The 17,095-nt window shown below is 43.4% G+C and overlaps 1 protein-coding gene across 1 annotated transcript in view; it reads right to left on the bottom strand.

Annotated features, from left to right (window-relative positions):
* ARHGEF28 (Rho guanine nucleotide exchange factor 28) overlaps nt 1-16,362 on the bottom strand; it is a 298,793-nt gene extending 282,431 nt beyond the window's left edge. Inside the window, exon 1 of the mRNA XM_058560657.1 lies at nt 16,263-16,362. The gene's annotated coding sequence lies outside the window, so the exon portion shown is untranslated. The remainder of the gene's footprint in view (nt 1-16,262) is intronic.
* Nucleotides 16,363-17,095: the final 733 nt, after the last annotated feature.

The raw sequence follows: 17,095 nt of genomic DNA, 5'->3' as shown, positions 1-17,095 counted from the left end.
CAGACAGGAACTGTGGAAGTGTACCACTGGGGAAGTCCACCACATAGTTGGAATTCTATGGGAATAAGTTAAGAAGAAAACAGGCACCTGGCAGGAAAAAATGTTAAGGAAATTATTGAGACATGATACATTTCCTGTCAAAACAACACATGAGATGGTGATTCATTCGATTAGTATCTTGTAAATGCTATTCGACTTTAAATGCTCCATAAGTTTAGTGATATTCAGTTGTGGAACACTGAAAAAAAGTACAGTGGATTTTAAGTACTAAGCTATTCAAATGATCCTGTGCCCCAAAATAAATAACAACCAGCATGTGCTCACTGTATTCACAACAGTCCTGTTGAATGTTACTACGGTGAGATAAGGCACTATCATTTACCTCCCCTAGTTTAGTTTTGGCTAAAGCAGTGGGCATCGATGTGATTCAGAGTTGGGGAGCGCTTAGCCCTAGACTGGAGGGCTATCCCCCAACCACAGGAACATTAGAATCAGTTCACTCTTGACAAGTCAAGCAGAACACCAAGACCTTGATCAAACATTTCCAGAATTCTACAGAATTGCTTCAATTCTCAAGTGTCTGTAGTTAGAAAAAAATATATACAAAGCTAGGTTTTTCTATACAAATTTCAGACATAGTCATTATAAGCATATTGCCAAAACAAATTGGAATACTAAAGAACAGTCTTTTCTGTTTGATAATATCCAAGTTTCTCTCCGCCCTCATAGTTACTTGAAATGTTTAATTTATTTATAAGCCCAAATTTGAAAGTTTTTTTTAATTAGCACAATTATGTAAGTTCAATAAATAAAATTTTTAAAGTGCAAGAGTTTGTGGTTGAATTCTGACATCTCAAAGATATAACCACTCCCATTGTATTTATGAACGAAGAAGTACACAGATTTATTAAAATGTCTATTTCTTAAATTCATTTCTGTTGTTGTATCACTGAATCAGATACATATATACAATATAGATTATACTTAGAACACTATAACAGCAAAAACACCCAAGAACTGGACAACACTTTGATCCCCATGATACCAGGTATGGCTCTCAGGAAAACGCCTTCACTCAGGCTGCTGAGAAGGCCCTGCCCCACACGGTCGCCACATCACAATATATTTATTTGTTTAATGGCTGATTTGGCAGCACTGAGCTCTTCAAAAGCTATTTCCAAGCCTCTTATCTCTAAGCCTCCAGTACCCAGTATATGCCTGTCTCATAGTAATTACCAGCCAAACAATTCAACGGAGGCTCAAAACTCAACAGAACTCTCCAATTCCCAACCACAACTTGCACTGGCATGGAAAAGCTTCAGAAAGAACTCCTGGGTGATAAGAGGGGTTAGAGCCCCTACACCCAGGAAGTAAAATCCCCAAAAGAATACTGCCTGATGTCCAAATCACCAGTATAATAGGATCTCTGTATCTTGAGGTTCTATGAGAAGTAGAGGGCTGTCACACCTTAAAATGTCACCATTTTTATGGGCACAAGTTTGTTTTCTTTACTATTACTAGGTCAGGAGCTACATAAATACTAGAGGTTTTAGAAGTTTTCTATACCTTTTTTTAAAAATTGTGAAATCATCCAGTTTCTTAAGAGAAAAGGGGGAGGGAGGCAGGGAAAGAGAGGGAAAGTGAAGTAGAGGGCAGGAGAGGCAGGGGGAGGAAAGGGAGAGAGAGAACCATTATAACTGTTTTTATTTTAGCTGAAAACGGACATTTATCAAAAATGCCATACATTTCAGGGTGTCTTCTCCACCCAGTCTAAATGGAGATTGGTACATTAATTTCCATCTGCTAAAGTGAAGTTAATACGTACTTTTTTCAGTCATCTTAAAATTCAATTAAAAATAATTACTAGATTATTACTGGCTGATTCCACCTCACTGCTCAGGAGGTATTCAGACAACAATAACACAAGCTGCCGTGACAGGAAAATCTCAGGGTATGAGCCATCATTTCTCCCTGTAAAGACATAGCATTGAAGTAGCATCGTCACACCTAACTTCCTGAACAATTTAGATGTTGCCAATCAAATGTCTGAAAGCACTATGGGAACCCAGCATTCTGCTAGCAACCCAAGGGGGGCTTAAGACCCCACCCTTACCTCCAAAGACACACAAGCTGGAGGAGGACTTGGCTAACCCCTCGGGTTTCAAATGAGGTCACCAGGGCCCAGAGAGGTGACAAGACCCAGCCACTATGCCAGAGACAGTGCTAAGATTTCAACCTAAATTCTGCTTTTGGTCCCGCCTTTGTTAAACTCAAACTAAGTCTTTTTTAAAAAAAAAAACCTTCCTCTTGCACATGGTCTACTACCAGACTTAAAATGAATGGCACAAACCACCAGCAAATCATGTCTAACTCCCACTAAAAAGATTGTTCTTAAATTCATTTAAATCTAGACATCCTGTCTACTTCTAATTTCTGCTCTGCTGCTTTTCCACAACGATGCCATAACAGTCGGTGAAGATAAAGCTTCCTATCACAAAGGTGAAAGGAAAAAGAAATGCTTATTCCACTTTAATGACAAAAGAAAAACCCCGCTTTCCCAACCGTAACCCATCAGGAATTGTAGAGAATGACAGAGGGATTGAAATACAGGAGACAGGCACATGTCATACCAATTTTCAAAAAGGCAGATTCTACAACATCCATATTACACTCAGCATTCCTATCAAGATGAGACTTTCCTTAAACTGTTCGTGGTAAAGTTGAATTCTCCCTAGCAAAAATTCCCATTTTTGTAAAACAAGTAAGCCAAGTGAAAAGCTAATTTGAGACTTTGAGTAAATATGAAGATAATCTAGATTGTTCAGTTTTATTGCAAAACAAGCTAAGCTATGTGAAATAGATTTCTTACATAAGATATTAAAATATAAGAAGGCTGAAAAAAAAATCAGAGGACATGAGATCTTTGTCTCATAAACAATTTCTATCCAAATTGGAACTTTTCTAACTAAACATCAAGAATTCCCATGGCTGAGGGAGGAGGGTGAAAGGGATAATTCGGTACATGTGTGTGGTGATGGGTTGTAATTAGTATTTTGGTGGTGAACATGATGTAATCTATGCAGAAATAGAAGTACAACGATGTACACCTGAAATTTTTACAATGTTATAAAGCAATGTTACTGCAATAAACAAAAAATTAAAAAAAAAAAAAAAAGAATTCCCATGGCTGAGATTTTAAATATTCTTGACACTGTTCCATATTCAATAGCAGGTTATCAATAGTTCTGGTGATTAAATGGGAGAAGAAACAATACACAAGTATTTTATGTAACAACTTAATGTGACAAGAAACATACAATTTAAGAGAAATACTTCTATTTTATTTCCCTAAGAATCCATCAATTAAAAACATATTAAAACATTGGTAATGGATTTTGTGTTGTCTCTGGCCTCTAACAATGGGGAGTGGCCATCAGGAAACTTGCTGAGTTTCGAGAGGCTGTGGGAAGTGCTATGAAAGCAACTTGCAGAAATCCATCCCCGAGATTTTTGACAAGTTGCAAAGCTGACAACTCCATGAAAGGCAGTGCGGAAGAGTTAGATGAGCTGCTTCTTATACATAAAGATGGCTTTTTTAATAAAAGGGAGATAGATGACACTTTCCACAGAATGATTAACCTGGGCCTTAATTCCCCACCACCCCATCCCAACCAAATCCCACCTCCACTGGACGGTAACAATCAATGAAATCACCACCTGAAGAAATCACAGTCCACAGAAATAACCAAAGACCTCCCTTTTGGAAAGGATATGGCTTCTATGGAGATATGTAGAGGTCATTATGGTCAATGAGCTCAAGACTAAAGCTAGGCCTCCCAGGTCATAGGTTTGTGCTGTTTTCCACTCATACAAATGACAAAACGAATGGCTTTGTTTTTATCCCCCTCCCTGCCTCTTTTCTCATATAATCATGGTGTCATGCTCTTAAGAGTTACGTCAGATAGACTAAAGCCCCAAATGACCTGAGGTTGCTAAAAAAAAGTAAGGATAAGTTTTTTATTTCAACTTATTTTTAAGTCAGAACAGTAAAGGAAGAGATAAAGAGGTCTGCCTAGGACCGGTGATACAGCGTAGACGGATGATAAAGCAGGAAGGAGAGCTCCTCTACCCCTATTGAAGTTTTGCTCCTCTTGGAGGGGAATGATTTTCCAGTTGAAGAGGACAGAACAAACATCTGTAGATGGGAAAGTTCATCATAAGAAAGCAGCGGGCTGCTCTGAAGAAGTTCCAGGCTGCTGGGCCTTCCAGGCTAGGAAGACCCCTGGGATTTCCCACCATAATCCGCCAGGAACTATGGAGAATGACAGAACTCAAATACAGAAGACAGGCATGTGGCATTGTGACTTTCAAAAGGGCAGATTCTACAAACTATAGACAGAAGGAACTTCATGTTCATCCTCTAAACGGGATTCTAGAGCAGATCATTAGAGGGTTGGTGTCTGAGTACCTCAAAGCAGCAGCAGTGGCTACTTGGAGCCTGTGTGGATTGTCCAAGAAGTGACTTGAGAATAACCCCACTCCATTATGTGGTTACTAAACTGGTAACTCCATATACTAGATATAATAGATGTGTTGGACATAGTATATACCCTTATGGCAAGATGGAAGATGAAGAATCAGATGCTAGTACAAATAAGAGTGATTAGTTGAACAACTCTACCTGAAATTGGTAAACAGAGGTGCAAGATTGTATAGACACAAACTTCTCTGTCTGAGACCTCAACCTAGATAATAGTTTTATTATTTCCTTAAGGCATTAAAGAAATGTGTATCAATCCTATGGAAAACCTGGAGGAAGAAAGGACAGTGAATGATAGATTTATAAACAATCTAAAAGACTTTGAAAAGGTAGAACAAATGGTCACATACAGGAAAATAAATTTGAGATAAATATTAAATTCTATTCATGGAACTAAGAAAAAAATTACGCAAGTCCACGAATGAAGTTTGGGACTCCGCAGCAACGTGTGTAAAAACAAACTTGGTGATTTTGAGATGACTGAACATAGAGAGTCAATAACCCCACTTAGAAGTACCAGAGTTGGAACGCCATTGTTTGAGAAAGTATTCTACCCCAGGTTCTGTCTAAAGCACTTTACGTAGACTATCTTATTGAGTCCTTACAACAATCCTATGAGAGAAATGGATAAAAACTGAGGCTAAAAGTTTAGGTGACTCAGAAGACAAGGCAGAAAGTAGCAGAACTGTGAGTCTCCTCAAGTCTCTGATTTGCAGCTAGTCACCTTAACCACGAGGCTCCACCGCCTCGCTGGAAGAAGGGGCCTTTCAGCAAGACTGGGAATTGTCCTACTGTGCTCCGCACTGTCAGATGGCATGTGGAGGTACTATGCTTTAAGAAGAATATAGCAAATTGGAATCTGTGCAGTATTCAGGGTAGCGAGAAGATTCAACAATCACATCACTTAACAAGGGCTGAAGAAACATTTTTCTTTTCCAACTTAAATAAAAGTGGGCTTGAAGGTAGAATATGGAATCAATTTTCAAAAATATAAGGGGCTGTCATGAAGGAGAATTGTTCAGAATGGCCCCCAAGCAGCAGAACTATGATAAAAACAATTCTCCCCCCCTATTAAATTTAACAGCCTAAGCTTTCCAAAGACAAACTGGAAGGAGGCGGGTGGAGATGGGGGGGTGATGTCAGCAAGATGGAGGACTAGGAGGTCCCAACATTCGTCCCCCTCACAAAAACAACAACAATAGACAACTACAAACCAACAAAGATAGCTCTGGGAAAACTCTGCACTAACAAAGAAGCAGCAGAAATCCTATGGAGCAGCGTGGGAAGCATTTTACCTGCATCACTCCATCCCCCAGTCCAGAGCAGCTTGGTGCCAAGAAGGATCCCCTCGGAGGGAATTCACCCCACAGGGAAAAGGACAGTCGGAGAACCCCAACAAGCCTCATCAATTCACAAGGGAAGACAGCAAGAGAGGAAGAAAGGAACAAAGGATCTACAAAACAATCAGAAAGCAGTTAAAATGTCACAGTACCTCTTTATTTAGCAATAACTACTCTAAATTACTCTAAATGTAAATGATTTAAATTAAAAGATGAAGAATGGCTGAATGGATTACAAAAACAAGACCCAACTATACATTGCCTATAAGAGACTCATTTAACCTCTAAGGACACTCACAGGCTAAAAGTCAAAGGATAGAAAAAGATATTCCAGGGGCCGGCCCCGTGGCTTAGCGGTTAAGTGCGCGCGCTCCACTACTGGCGGCCCGGGTTCAGATCCCAGACGCACACTGACGCACCGCTTCTCTGGCCATGCTGAGGCCACGTCCCACGTACAGCAACTAGAAGAATGTGCAACTATGACATACAACTATTTACTGGGGCTTTGGGGGAAAAAAGGAGGAGGATTGGCAATAGATGTTAGCTCAGAGCCGGTCTTCCTCAGCAAAAAGAGGAGGATTAGCATGGATGTTAGCTTAGGGCTGATCTTCCTCAAAAAAAAAAGAAAAAGATATTCCATGCAAATGGAAACTAAAAGAGAACAGGGGTGGCTATACTTATAAGACAAAATAAACTAAGTCAAAAGCTGTAACAAGAGACAATAAGGTCATTATATAATGATAAAGAGGTCAATTCATCAAGAGGATATAATAATTATAATTATATGGGCACCCAATATCAGAACATCTAAATATATTAAACAATTATTAACAGAACTGAAAGCAGAAATAGAGAGCAATGTAACAATAGGGGATTTCAATAACCCACTTTCAACAATGGATAGATCATCCAGACAGAAAAATCAATAAGGAAATAATGGACTTGAACTACATTGTAAGCCAAATGGACCTAACTAACATACACAAAACATTCCATCCAACGTAGCAGAATACATATTCTTCTCAAGCACACACACAACATTCTCCAGGACAGATCACATGTTAGGTCACAAAACTAGTCTTAACAAACTTAAGAAGGTTGAAATCATATCAAGTATGTTTTCCAACCACAATGGTATAAAACTAGAAGTCAATAGCAGGAAGAAAGCTGGGGGAAAAAATCACAAACACGTGGAAGTTAAACAACGCACTCCTGAACAGTCACTTTAGAGAAGAAATCAAAAGGGAAACCAAAAAATATCTTGAATCAAACAAATGGAAATACAACATACCGAGATTTATGAGATGCAGCAAAAGCAGTTCTAAGAAGGAAGCTTACAGCAATAAACATCTACATTAAGGGAAAAAAAACATACAAATCAATAAATGTGATGCAACACGTTAATAGAATGAAGACAAAAAATCATATGATCCTCTCATTAGAGCAGAGAAAGCATTTGGCAAAATTCAACATCCTTTCATGATAAAAGCTCAACAAATTGGGTACAGAACAAACATATCTCAACATAATAAAGGCCATATATGACAAACCCACATCATACTCAAGGGAAAAATGTTGAAAGCTTTCTCCTCCAACATCAGGAACAAGACAAGGGTGCCCACTCTTACCACTCCCATTCAACATAGTACTGGCAGTCCCAGCCATGGCACTTAGGCAAGAAAAAAAATAACGAAGGCATCCAAATAGAAAAGGAAGAAGTAAAAGTGTCTGTTTGCAGATGACGTGATCTTGTATATAGAAAATCCTAAGGACACCACTCAAAAACTGTTAGACAAACAAATTCAGTACAGTTGCAAGATACAAAACATACAAAGTCTGTTGCATTTCTACACACTAATGAACTATCTGAAGAAATAAAGAAAAAAATCCCATGTACAATAACATCAAATACATAGAAATAAGTTTAATCAAGGAAGTAAAAAATTTATACACCAAACACTGTAAGAGATTGATGAAAGAAACTGAAAATATAAATGGAAAGATATCCATGTTCATGAATCGGAAGAGTTAATATTATTAAAATGTCCATACTACCCAAAGCTATCTACAGATTCAACATAATCCCTACCAAAACTTCAATGGCATTCTTCACAGAAATAGAAAAAACTATCCTAAAATTTGTATGAAACCACAAAAGATTCTAAATAGTCAAAGCAATCTTAAGAAGAACAAGGCTGGAGGCCTCATGCTTCCTGATTTCAACCTATATTACAAAGCTATAGTAATCAAAACAATATGGTCCTGGCATAAAAAACAAACAGACCAATGGAACAGAATCAAAAGTCCAAAAATAAACCCAAGCATATACAGTCAACTAGTATTTGCCAACCGAGCCAAAAGTAATCAGCGGAGAAAAGACAGTCTCTTCAATAAATGGTGCTGGGAAAACTGAATATCCATATGCAAAAGAATAAAACTGGACCTCTGTCTTGTACCACCCACAAAAATTAACTCAAAAAGGATTAAGGACTTAGAAGTAAGACCCAAAACCATAAAGCTCCTAGAAGAAAACATTGGGAAAAAGCCCCTTCACTTTGGTCTGGGTGATGATTTTTTGGTTTTGACACCAAAAGCACAAGCAACAAAAGCAAAAATCAACAGGTGGGACTACATCAAACTAAAAAGCTTCTGCCCAGCAAAACAAAAGAAAATAAAAAGGCAACTTACAGAATAGGAGAAAATATTTGCAAACCATCTATCTGATAAGAGGTTATTATCCAAAATATAAGGAACTCATACAATTCAATAGCAAAAAAAACAAGCAATCTGATTTAAAAAATGGGCAGAGGACTTGAATAGACATTTTAACAAAGATGACATATGAATGGCCAACAAGTATATGAAAAGATGCTCAACATCACTAATCAGGGAAATGCAAATCAAAACTGCAGTGAGATATCACCTCACACCTGTTACAATGGCTATTCTCAAAAAACAAGAGATAACAAATGCTGGTGAAGACGTGGAGAAAACGGAACGCTGGTGCACTGTTGGTGGGAATGCACATTGGTGCGGCCACTATAGAAAACAGTATGGAGGTTCCTCAAAAAATTAAGAATAGAACCACCATACGATCCAGCAATCCCACTTTTAGGTATATATCCTAAGGAGATGAAATCACTCTCAAAGAGGTATCTGCACTCCCACGCTTATTGCAGCACTATTCACAATAGCCAAGACTTGGAAACAACCTAAACGTCCATCAACAGATGAATGGATAAAGAAAATGTGGTATATACACACAATGGAGTATTATTCAGCCATTAAAGGGAAATCTTGCTTTTTGCAAGATTTGCAAGATCCACAACATGGATCCACAACAAGATCCACAATCTGGATGGCATTATGCCAAAAATAAGCCAGAGAAAGACAAATACTGTACGCTGTATGATATCAGTAATGTGAAGTCTTAAAAAAAAAAAGCCAATTTCATAGAAACAACAGAACGGTGGCTGCCAGCAGCTGGGGGAATGGGGAAATGGGGTGACATAACCGAAAGTCGTAACCTTTACCTATAAATATAAATTCTGAAGAGGATCTAACATACAGCATGGTGACTATAGTTAATAATATGGTATTGTATACTTGAAAGTTTCTAGGAGTAGATCTTAAGTGCTCTCACCACACACAAAAAGTTAACTATGTGAGGTGATGGATGTTTTAATTATCTTTTTTTTTATACTAATTTTCTTTTCTGAGGAAGATTGGCCCTGAGCTAACATCTGTTGCCAATCTTCCTCCTTTTTCCCTTTCTTTTTCCTCCCCAAAGCCCCAGTAGATAGTTGTATGTCATAGCTGTACATCCTTCTAGTTGCTGTATGTGGGACGCCACCTCAGCATGGCTTGCTGAGCAGTAAGTAGGTCTGCGCCCAGGATCCGAACCGGCGAACCCCAGGCCACCGAAGTGAAGCATGCGAACTTAACTGCTACGCCACTGGGCCGGCCCCTAATTATCTTGATCTTGGTAATCATTCCACAATGTACATATATATTAAATCACCAGGTTGTACACTTTAAATACATACAATTATTTGTTAGTAAAGTTGAGGGGGAAAAACAAAGATAGACTGGGGTATCTTTATGGTTATCAGTTCCCCATCACTAAAAGTATTCAAGGACAGTATTCAAATGGCCAACTCCTCGGAGGTATGCTATAAGGGGGATTGTGCATCTGCGAGAGCCTAGAGAAAAACTTCCTAAGACCCTGATTCTAACCAAGAATTTTCATCCATTTCCCCAGACAGAACATACAATTTCCTAAGAGGCCTGGGAGTCTCCTATTTACAGATGGGAAGGACCAGCCATCCAACTTCCTGAGTGACATTTACCTTCCCTCCCCTGCATCCCAATACTTTCCAACGCAATCCACATCTGGTACACAGGAAAATATCACCATTAGCCTTTGCACGGATGCTGTAAACTAGGACTTGTTGACGTGACAGTTAACAAAAATAACCAACCAACCAACATATGTATATTCTGGTTTGAGCACCCTACAAAGTAGCTTAAATCAGGGTCCCTGCCATCAATGGGCTTACAGTCAGGTTGGAAAGTTAAGACTTACACACTGGAACATATATTGAACCCAGGGGCAGGTGGCAAGTGACAAATGAGAGGCATCAGCAATAAGGTAACAGGAGTTCAGAATGGAAAGAGCTCGGTTGGTACTAAGTTGGTCAAAGGTCTCAGAGAGATGGTGTTTTGAGCTGGCTTCAAGGACTGCAGTAGATTTTAAATAGAGGACAAGGGGCCTACTGTGAACAAAGTCAGAGAAGCGAGGAAGTGCACAGCGTGTTCCACAGGCAGTTACCAGTCCTGGCTAACAGAAGTGGAGGGTTCACAGGAGAGGCGGCAGGGGACAGGGACATGCCAACAGCATAAAAGGAACACCAGGAGAAAAGGCCGGCATCACCATTTTCTGGATACTTTCAGATGTAGAATGCCAGAGACACCTAAAGGTTAGGGAAGTATCTAGCAAAACCAGCTGTATCACCTTCTTAAAAAATGATGCCGGGGGGCCGGCCCGGTGGCGCAAGCGGTTAAGTGCACGCGCTCTGCTGCGGCAGCCTGGGGTTCGCTGGTTCAGATACCGGGTGCGCACCGAAGCACTGCTTGACAAGCCATGCTGTGGTGGCATCCCATATAAAGTGGAGGAAGATGGGCACAGATGTTAGCCCAGGGCCAGTCTTCCTCAGCAAAAAAAAGAGGAGGATTGGCAGATGTTAGCAGGGGGGGGGGGGCAGCCGGGGGGGGGGCAGCCTGGTGGCATAGTGGTAAGTTCAGCACGCTTTGTTTCAGCAGCCCGGATTCACAATCCCGGGTGTGGACCTACACCACTCGTCAAGCCATGCTGTGGTGGTGACCCACATACAAAATAGAGGAAGATGGGCACAGTTGTTATCTCAGGGCCAATCTTCCTCACCAAAAAAAAAAAAAAAAAAGATGCCAGGACAACCTGAGAGATTCTGAACCCAGGTGATTCTAGTGAATTTGGAATCCTGGGTTAGGGGTGCAAATAACCCATAATCTCACTAATCACTGAGCGCCTCTGCAGTTTGAAACTCTAACACCTGGTCACACAGCAAACCAGGGGGCTAGTGGAGCATGAAAAGGAGAAACAGTTTGACAAAGAGCCAGGTGACAATGCAGACAATAAACGAGGGTCAGCAGGAGGAAAGACAGACACTTGCCCCAGAAGGACTTTGCCTGAACCACAATAAACAAGGGTCACCAGGGGGAAAAGACAGACACTTGCCCCAGAAGGACTTTGCCTGAACCATCCAGCCCAAGGAAAATCTCTCCGTTTTCACCGACACCTAGAAGTCCTTGATGAGACCTCATTTGCTCCAAGTCCTTCTGGTTGACAGCATCCCTGCAAAAACTAACGGTGATGTTTTCCTGTGAATCAGGTGTGGAAGTTTCTATCACAAAATTCAGAAACAATCAGCCCACTTGTCTTCCACCTTCCCAGAGCTACATGCCCCCTCTTCCATACAGGGGTCTCCTTGGAGGAAAGGGAGCAGGGTAGCCTATGACCCACGTGTGTGGGATTCAGACTTGCAGGTCTGAAATCTCTCCGGACTAAGTCCAGAAAGATAACTCAGAGTCATTTCCACCTGATGACTGTCTGGTGATCAAGGGGAGGTAACAGCAAGTTCATGGTCCCTCCATGCTGACTGCCTGCCTGCTCCTGGCACAGCACAGACCCTGTGGATGGCACATTCCTGGCGGTGCTGCCCAAGACAGGAAAGGCTGCATGACAAACGCCCTCCCACTTTCAGATTTCATGACTGCACAGAATGGTAGAACTAGCAGGTCTTTAGAGACCGTCAAGTCCACTCCTTTCTGTTTTACCAGAGAAGGAAATTGAGACCCAGAAAGGGTCATACTCGCCCAAGGTTACACAGCTGGGTGGTCATAGGCGGTCTCCAGCCCTGCCTCGGACCCCAGGCTCCAGCACCTCCCCAAGGTCACACTGACATCCCACCACCTTCTAAAACCTGGAAAACCTGCTCAAGCTACCACTCTTCATCTGCTTTCCATTTGTTATAGGTATAACCACCAGCATTTTCTGGCACTTACTGTCTGCCAGGCTTCTAGAAGGGCTCTCTGTAAGTTAACTCATTGAATCCTCACAACAACCCGAGGGGGCAGGTTACAATGATAAATTTCAGGTAGAGAGAGGCCACTTGGAGCTGGGGCTGCCTAGCGAGACAGTCTGGCTCCAGAGTCCACAGTCTCAACCACCCTGTTATAGTTCATGAAAGATAATTTCTTTAAGTTCTAAGTGATGGACGAACAAGAGCAAGCCTTAAGCACAAGGGCATGACCACCAGTGTTTAATAATGAATTTAAGAGCTAACCCATAAATTTCATTAATATATGCAATATCTTCATCTGTTGATTAAGAGAATGTCTTTTTATGAAGGAAATAAGGCATATTAACATTTTAAGCATTTTTTTAAAAGGTAAAATGATCGTGTGCACACCAGTCAAAGCCGGCCACTGGAAACAGCAGAATGCTACATGCAGGCTGGTCTGAGGAGGTTTCTGGATGTGCTGCTACAGCAAATGAAGGGGTCGCTGCCCACTTCCGCCTGTGCTGGCCTCCACTCGTGGGGACAAGAGGGTCTCTTCTGCTATTGGAGGAACATTACCTCTACGTTAACTTTCTACAGACATCAAATCTCAAATTAATAAATTTAGGAAAAGATTAAACTAAGGGCAAACACCTCTAAACATTAATAAAAATACATTTTTGATAAGTGTTGAAAACCAAGATCACTAGAACAAATGCCCAATATTCAGTTACTTTTTCACTTTCCCTCATATTAAAAATGTCAAATCTCATTATCTTGGTTACTCAGGAGAAGTAGTCCAGGAGCAGTAACGGTAGAAATAGGTTACAATTGTGCCTAAGATCAAATTTCAAGAGAAAAATTGCAGTCAATTAAGAAGATGCACTATCAAAGTTACGTGACATTTTACCAGCCAGAGGTCTTAGCATCGAGTGTGCAGAAGCCCACTTGGAAAACACAGCAAAACAAAAACTCTAAAACCAGAAAAATATTGCCTTAGACATGAAATCCACAGTCCAGAAAACTAAAGCAAAGACCAGTGCCAGGCACAGGGGAAGCCCCCAATAAATATTTGTTCAATGAACATAAAGGCAGAAAATGTGGAGAGGAGCATGGTAGAGACCGTTAAAATGGCAGAACAGCAGAATGACACTGCTTTGAGCTTTTGAGAACTTTTTAATACCAGAACAACAAAAGAACTAAGGATTAGAGAGACTGGACAAAGTGACAGAGTGTCATCCAATCAGGGCAAAAATGCACTGTGGTATAGGACCTGACCTGCACTTCCTAAGCAAGAAAATGTCTCTAAGTCCAGCTTTGCCCAAGTAAAGGATCTGGACTCAAGCCCTACAGGGTGGCATAATATTGACAGTACAACTCAAAAATGGCAAAATTCCCTCAATTTGGTACATGTCAAATATAACACTGTTTTTAATTTAGAGCTCTCAATAGGAGTTGCCCGGCTTAACCCATCTCCTCATAACAAATCTTATTTAAAGTCACAGGAAAAAAATATCCTATAGCTTCTCTGTTCCACTAAAGCAACATAAATACAAATGCAATTAGACAAGACCTACATAAACCAGATCTCTCATATATGATCAGCAAATTAAAGTATAATAAAATTACAGTCAGCCTGCGGGGTTGAGAGTAATTTGGGCTCTGTACAGTACCATCCTCGCCATGCCCCGATCATGAAGGGTTTTCCAACCTTTATATCATAATCATTTTTCTGGGGAGTCAGCACTTGGTCAAAAACTCTGGAGGACTTGAAGTTAGAGCTTAAGTACCAAAATAGTGGTTGCCAATTTTGTACAGAATGCTTAATATAAAAGTAGTATTATATTTCGCTATTTGTTAATACTTACTTAGAACCCATTTCCTCTTCTCACATGGCATATACCAAAGGAGGTTATGTATCAGAGCTCACCTGAAATTCCTGCCCAATTTAAGTCTCAGCCACAACAGTAGTTTCTTATAAGAGCACAATGAGAAAATATTCCAGATTCTTCTGCAGTATTCATGTGATTTTAAAAAGGTGTGAAACCCAAGTGTGGCCTCTGATAAAATTTCGTAGAGCCTTAGTTACCAACTACTATTTTCCTCTTTCCCCTTAAGTGTTTCTAAATTGCTTGAAGGACAGGACAGGTGCTTCAAAGGCAAGACTAATGACACACCTGTTACATAACCTGTTCTTGGTTGGCCAGGTTATGTGGTTTTGATAAGGAAGAAAACACAGTCAAAAGGACAAACACTGCTTCTCTGTTCTCCATTCTCCCCTTAGCCAGGGCATTCATCTGAGTCACACACTCAATAAGCTCTGTGCCTCAGTTTCCCTGACTACTAAATATGAGGTCTGATGCTCTCCAAATTCCTATTTGACCCAAGTTCATGAGTACGATAATCACAGAGAAAGTCCACATCAGAACATTACATTGAAATATTATCTTGTATTAAAAAATTCCGAAGGCTTTTGCAGTATTCATTTCTTTTCCTCCAAATACTGCAAAGGGGCTAGACTGGCCATTAGTCAAGATTAGGCAAGTACCCATGTGCTTTAAGAACGTATCTATAAAAACTCAGGACAGATATACAGAAACCTTCCCAGATCAAGTTATCACTCTGCTTGGATTTTCCCGTGCAAAGGGCAACCTACATACAGAACCTAACAAGGACAGGTCTTTGATTTTGTTTTTGTAGTGAAAACAGGATTTCCCCTCCCCTGACAGCTCCAGGGCCTAGGAACACAAGATGACGAAGCTTCAGAAAACCAGGGACCCCAAAGGACCCCAAATGATCAATTCTTTCTAAACTTCTGTTTCGTATTTCTTACCCAACTAGCGCTGGCCTGGTGGTAAACCTCCATCACTCCGGGAATGCGGAGATTTGCGGAGACCCCCGCAGGGGTCAAGGAGGGAGACGCTGCGCACACACAGATGTTGCTACCGTTCCTCGACCCACGCCGCTGTAACCAATAGGGGGGACGCTGCGGGCTCCCAGGGAGGCAGATGCATTCTCTCCTGGAAATCTAACTGGTGTCCGGGAAACCAGAGCTGGGTTTCCAAGGCAGCCTGAGCACAAAGCACTCCACACAGCCCTCCACAGGTGAGGATGCCTTCTGGGCCCAGCACAGGCCCGTCATTATGACCCCGCGGCAACTCCGAGCACAGGAAGGTTAGGGTACCACCACCCACACGCCAGATATTCAAGGGGCAAACAAAACCATAAAATAAGCATAAGGAAGTCCGACAGAATTTTGACCGCCAACCAAGACAACTATAGATCCTTTCAAAACACAGCAAAATAATTCGCACACGAAAGAAACGTTAGCGCTTGTGTCCTGAGCTCGCGCTTGGTCTGCTCTCCCGGGACCTGGCCCCGCCAAGCGCCCTCACCCTGGAGCCGAGGCACGGATGGGCAGGAGAGACCCCAGCTTTCGAGGCTCCCCCTTCTCACCGCAAGAGTGCCGTGGTGGAAGGGTGCTTCCACCCGCCCATCCCGGGTCGCCGGCGCGGCCGCCGCCTCCTCGGTGCGCTCCGCAGCTGCCGCCGCGCCGGGCTGTGCAGCCCTGTGCACTTGTTGCCGTCCCCGGGGAGCGGGAGGGGCGGCCATCCCTCGCGCCGCCGGGCCCGCAGCGGCACCCTCCCTCCACCTCTGCTGGCCCGCGCGTCCCCCCGGACCCGAGAGAGGAGCTCGGCGAGAGCGCACTCAGGGGAGGCAGCCGAACTTTCCCGCCCCGGGCTGCAGGGCGACGCGGGGCGCAGAGCCTGCGAGAGCACTTACCTGGAGCTGTGGCCCCGCAGCCTCCGCAGCCCAGCGAGGCGCGCCCCCCCACCCCCTGCCGAAGGCGCCTGGATCGCGCCCCCGACCGCCGCCGCCCGGAGCCGGGAAGGCTCTCCCCGAAGCTGCCAACGCCCGGCGGCGGCGCGCGAGGCCGGGGCGGAGGGGCCGGGCGGGGGGCGGAGAGCAGAGAGGCGGGGGGCGGAGAGCCGAGGGGCCGGCGAGCCGAGGGGCCGGCACGGAGGGCGGGGCCGCGCTGCAGCTGGTGCCGCCCCGCTCCCGCGCCCTGCCTGCTGCCGCTGGCTCCCCGCCGGCCTCCTCACGGCCCCGCATCACATGGCCGGGCCCGCCCGCCGCCACGCCTGCTGCCGGCTCCAGGGGGAAACCTGAGGCGGCCCGACCGCGCCATCCCCGCCGTCCCTCCCTCCGTGGGCGGCCGGCTCGCCTCGCTCCCCTCCCTCTCCTCCCTCCCCAGCACGGAGGGCGGAGCCCCGAGGAGACCAGCTTGCGCCCCGGGCCCGCGGGCCTTTCCTGGGCACCACCCGAGGGAGGAGCTGTGCCAGGCCCGAGGAGGCTCAGGCTGTCCTCAGCCAAAAGCCGCCACACCTGTGACATAACGCGGCCCAAGTGTTGCTTAGGAGTCAGCAGACGCCCTCTCATTTCTCGAGGCTCCTGTTCCTCTGGCCCAGAGGTTGGCGAGCCGCCCTCCTCTGCGCGCTCGTGCACGCAGGTGGCTCCATTAGAGGTCACCATCATTCAAAGGTTCTCATGAAAACCATAACCTGTTCTTACAGTGAGAGGGACTCATCACCCAACGCGCTTTTCCAGTTAGAACT

The sequence above is a fragment of the Diceros bicornis genome, chromosome 1 (genome assembly GCF_020826845.1).
Source record: "Diceros bicornis minor isolate mBicDic1 chromosome 1, mDicBic1.mat.cur, whole genome shotgun sequence".
In the NCBI taxonomy this organism is placed as follows: domain Eukaryota; kingdom Metazoa; phylum Chordata; class Mammalia; order Perissodactyla; family Rhinocerotidae; genus Diceros; species Diceros bicornis.
The sequence above is the reverse complement of the archived record's forward strand: the minus strand, read 5'-3'. Positions and strand labels throughout refer to the sequence as shown.